The sequence below is a fragment of the Pecten maximus genome, chromosome 2 (assembly GCF_902652985.1).
Source record: "Pecten maximus chromosome 2, xPecMax1.1, whole genome shotgun sequence".
Taxonomy (NCBI): Eukaryota; Metazoa; Mollusca; class Bivalvia; order Pectinida; family Pectinidae; genus Pecten; species Pecten maximus.
In genome coordinates this window covers 41,747,200-41,753,192 of record NC_047016.1, presented here as the reverse complement: position 1 = coordinate 41,753,192, position 5,993 = coordinate 41,747,200, and positions in this window count along the sequence as shown.

Genomic DNA, 5,993 nt, shown 5'->3' with positions numbered 1-5,993 from the left:
TATGACGTTCTAGTGTTTTGTTGTGCACGTATTGATAACGATGTACATGTAGTCTGTTGTTTCTTCATGTAAGAAACATGTTTAAACAAGACATATTTAAAAAAAAAAATATAAACGGCATAGTTTTAATGCTGGTGGTTATAATGTAAAACTGCTGGTGAAATAAATTAACGAACTAATCAATAGATGCGCAGTTTCTGCACGGATAACAAAATAATATCAGTTTGAATCATTTTTTGTGATAATAAGATTGCATTCGAATTAGAAATATGATTTTATTAATGTGTCATTTGAATAGATACATCCACTTATTCAGCTTGCATACAATCTTAATTTTGTTTCGTCTTTAACTGTATATCTGCATTTTGCATTTACCGCTAGATTGACCAATCACATACGTCATCTGGACCAGTAACGCCACCTGTCGCGTCATATCCGGGGTCAAAAGAAAATTATACGGCTATGCCGAAAAATATATAATACAACTTCGTGAAAATTCAATTGAGACCTAGATCTAGTTGAAATAGAAATTTCATTATACATGTACGACTATACGGTGGAAACTGACGAGTCCTTCAAACGAAGGAAAAATATGAACAGTGTCTGTACCTCCACTCTCAATCCTTTACAATTAAGGGGAGGTAAGGCCTGGAAACAAGGCATCATCATTTTACTTGTACGAAAGCATTTTTGGAATGATGAGAAGGGAAGCAACTCGAATCAAAATACATTTTGCTCATCAGAGTTATTCTTCTTTGTATCTTGAAGTAGTACGATCTTCCCTATTCAATACATTATTCTCAATATCAATGCCATATTCTCCTTTTCAATACCATCTGAGATATATCAATATAAAATTTCAAATGTAAAAATCCAAGATGGCTGCTTGTCGGCCATTTGATTTTCAGATCTCACTCGAAATTGAAAAGGTAAAACTACGGACAAAGAGGAATCTGTATGAATATACTTTTATGCTTCTCAAGAAAAAGCGATACAAACTTTCAAATGTAAAAAAATTCAAGATGATCTCAGCCAATTGTTTTCCGGTCAATCTCATAATTGAATTACAAAGGGGAATATAAATATAAAGTCTGAGAAACATCCTTCCAGCACTTCTCAGGATATATAAATGACACATTTCAACTGTCAAAATCAAGATGGCCATCTGTTGACCATTTTATTTGACTGATTACTAGAAATTGGGTGGACAAAACTTAAGACCGAGGGGGGCCTACACATCAAATCTAAGAATTATCTTTCCGGTACTTTTGAAGCAATAGAGACAACAAACGTCAACTGTCAACATCCAAGATGGTCACATGTCGAATATTTGTTTTCCTGATCAGACTCAAAATTAAATGTGTGCAACACGGGAACATTGGGAGTCTACACTTCAAGTTTAAGAAATATTCTGCGAGTACTTCTCAAGAAATAGTGATAACAAACTTCAACTGTCAAGATCCAGATGCCTGCCAGTCGATTATTTTGCTTTCCTGAATTCAAAATTGAATGGGAACAAGGTTCTGTTTACCAAGGTGTTCCAGAAAGACAGGCCTCCTCGGCTCGCAACAACCGTCATCTTTATTTAGTTTTGACCCAGTTTATACTTAGATTGGAAATCCTAGCGATATACCGGAACCACCAGGCATATTACCAAGTATCAAACTCTTCTAACTTTATATCTAAAGAGGGCAGTTTGACCCTATGAGATCATGACGTACTCAATCCCAAGGTTTCTGGCAACCTTCGTATCTTCAGATTTAATATACACAACTATGCAGCAGTGTTAACACAAGCTAAAATACCTCTAGAACTCAACGTGCAATATCGATATTGATAACAATCCCCGACACCACAGTGTAAATATGAGATATGGCCCCCAACACCACAATGTAAATATGAGATATGGCCCCCAACACCACAATGTAAATATGAGATCTGGTCCCCAACACTCCAGTGTAAATATGAGATATGGTCCCCAACACCACAGTGTAAATATGAGATATGATCCCCAACACCACAGTGTAAATATGAGATATGGTCCCCAACACTACAGTGTAAATATAAGATATGGTCCCCAACACCACAGTGTAAATATGAGATATGGTCCCCAACACTACAGTGTAAATATGAGATATGGTCCCCAACACTACAGTGTAAATATGAGATATGGCCCCCAACACCACAGTGTAAATATGAGATATGGTCCCCAACACCACAATGTAAATATGAGATATGGTCCCCAACACCACAGTGTAAATATGAGATATGATCCCCAACACTACAGTGTAAATATGAGATATGATCCCCAACACCACAGTGTAAATATGAGATATGATCCCCAACACCACAGTGTAAATATGAGATATGGTCCACAACACCACAGTGTAAATATGAGATATGGTCCCCAACACTACAGTGTAAATATGAGATATGGTCCCCAACACCACAGTGTAAATATGAGATATGATCCCCAACACCACAGTGTAAATATGAGATATGGTCCACAACACCACAGTGTAAATATGAGATATGGTCCCCAACACCACAGTGTAAATATGAGATATGGTCCACAACACCACAGTGTAAATATGAGATATGGTCCCCAACACCACAGTGTAAATATGAGATATGGTCCCCAACACCACAGTGTAAATATGAGATATGGTCCCCAACACCACAGTGTAAATATGAGATATGGTCCCCAACACCACAGTGTAAATATGAGATCTGGTCCACAACACCACAGTGTAAATATGAGATATGGTCCCCAACACCACAATGTAAATATGAGATATGGCCCCCAACACTACAGTGTAAATATGAGATATGGTCCCCAACACCACAGTGTAAATATGAGATATGGTCCCCAACACCACAATGTAAATATGAGATATGGTCCCCAACACCACAGTGTAAATTTGAAATATGGTCCCCAACACCACAGTGTACATATGAGATATTGTCCTCAACACCACAGTGTACATATGAGATATGGTCCTGAACACCACGGTGTTCATATGAGATATGGTCCCCAACACTCCAGTGTAAATATGAGATATAGTCCCCAACACCACAGTGTAAATATGAGATCTGGTCACCAACACCACAATGCAATTATTAAACATTTTCCAAATGATTAACTGATTTTTTTTTTTAGCATGCAATGTCTATGAATTATATCAAATACTGTTTAAACTAAAAAAGAAAAAGAAATTTAAAACATTGTACGCAGCAACAATTTGAAAAATATGGAATATGATATCATCGCAGTACGATAAACAATGATTGTTCAAGTTCATTACCATCCATTGTTTGTCTGACAATGCGTCATTATTTTTTCCTATCGTTACGTCACAGTTTTCAAAGACATCCGACAATATCTCGATTTTCAGTAATGACTTATATAATCATGCGATTATGCGACATATGTAAGGAAAAGTAACAATTATTTAACACCAACATGTTATCAGAATGAAACGACAACTTATAACGAGGCTGTAGATGAATGTCTCTTTTAATTAGTTAATAATCTTCACGCTTGTTCAATTAATGAAAAAAAATATGGGTTAGAAATTGCTCCGACTAGTACACGATTATCAATTAAAGATTTTTATTCAAAATTAATTGTCTGCTACGAGCACGAGTGAAAGTGTGGATATTATTGAATTGAATTTTAATTATTATTTTAAACCATACCATAGCCAGCTGTTCTGTATTGCTGGTGACACTTGGCAATGATCATGCCACTATCTGGAAGTACAACAAGATGTATAATTATAACAATGGAAAAATCCATGTAAAAAGTTGTCGATGTATTTTTTTGGTGAAAGAATCAAGAAATACTTCATTTAAGATTAAATAAATGAATCATGGCAATGATAATAGCTTTTTAAACGCGAGAATTGTAGTTGCTAGCTACGTGAAATTGTTCGTATATTTTTTTCATGATATTACTGTTTTCTTTGTCGTAAAACTCTTTGATATTTTCTGTATTATTTCTAAATTCTCTAGATTTCTGCTTGATTTCTTGAATACTTTCCATTTAAAGTACCGCGTGACGAATTTAATGACTACATTGTCAAAACGGAAGCAAAAATTACAAAGAAAAGGAATTGTCAGACCACAATCGGGAACCGTCGGCACTTTCCGTAAACGAGACAGTATTTTCTCGTTTACGGAAAGTGCCGACGGTTCCCGATTGATCTGACCGAAATGTTCAAAAGGAAACATCTTAAACAAGTAGTTTGGTTTGGTTTTATTTGTTTAACGTCCTATTAACAGCTAAGGTCATTTAAGGTCCGGCCTATCACAAGGAGACTTAACACGAACATACCGCAGCCTTCCAAATCACACATACGCACTCACCACACGCATGCATGTCGCACGCACGTCCCACTACTAATATGCTGAGCGCTAAGCAGGAGCAGCAACTACCATTTTTAAATACTCTGGTATGTCTCGGCTAGGGGACAGAGCCCAAAGCCTTCCTTACAGCGGCGAACGCTCAACTAAAGGCCAAAAGTGAGGTATTGTCAAGGGAGACATTAGGAAGAAGAAAATTGTTCAGGAAGAAGAGAAAAGATAAGATTCCAATCCAATCCAATTTAGTCGCCTCTTACGATCATGCAATGGGGACAGCAGGTACAATTCTTACGCCCTTCCTGCAGGGCAGCAAGTAGACAAACATATTTCTATAATATGGCCATATAGTGACTTCAGAAGTGGAAAGAGTCTGTTTCCTCATCGAAGCCTTAGAAGCCGAAAATAAATTTGGATTTATAGAGAAACATTTGATAAATTATGAATTACGTGATCTATTTAATACAAATATCTATTTACAGCAAAAGGATACTAATTAATATATCTATTACGCTTAATTATGAGGTTGATACGTTTAACATTTGAGGCGTATTTCTCAAGAGTTATCTGTAATTAAATACAGGTATTGTATTGAGCTCATTAATATCCGGATAATCCCACTCCTGTTTACTGTTTAGTAGCGGTGATGACGTAATAATCGTTTCCTCTCCGATAAAGAAAACACAAAATTCTTTGCTCCCTTCCCCTTGGGATATTGATTCATCTGCTTTATCGAATCTGTAGTTTAACATTGTATGAATTATGCACGGTAGACATTAGATATTAAGCAAATTTATCTCTGAAAGCAAATATTGTCTATAAATTCTTTAAAATGGTCATTTTAGTGGAATTTAAAATAATAAACTCAAATTCAATATTACTTTCGGTACACTATAAAAATCTTTACTTTTAAAAACATAATGGAAACCCCTCAACGCTATATTTGATACCATTTGCATTTTATTATCGTATTTTATAGTTATGGTATATAATATGTTACAAAGTGTATGTTTCGATTCCAACATATTATCCAAAAATCTAATCATGCGCACTTGAATAAATAGCCTTAACTCCGTTTTAGATATTGATTATGATTCTTGAAAAAAAAATAAAAAAATAATCCACTTATATTTCACTTATATATCGCCTATTATTGATATGTTCAAAAGTCTCCAGACACTGTGCTTTCTTACTATTTTTTAAACGTTTAGAAAGTCGGATGGAAGAATACAATGAAATTACTCTATATATCGTTAATGAAATGATGTATTCACAATCCCGTTTAGATTTTTTAGATAAAATATAAAGTCTGCCTTGTACGTATATTTATTGAGGACTTAATTAAAGTTGTTAATGATTGATCAAGACATCTAATTCCTCATTTATCCAGGAATAATATCACCCATGAGTCATAACTCTCGAGCGGAACCGACATGAAATATAGAGTTGATAGTTTCATTTGATAAATAATGAAGTATTATGTCAACAGCAGATTAAATAATAATTATATGCTAGACTTTCGGTTGAGACTTATTGTATTAAACCTATAAACCGAGATATCTTAATTATATATTCATTAAAACATGCATGTAATCCAAACCGACAAGATAATATCAATATGAAAACAAAAC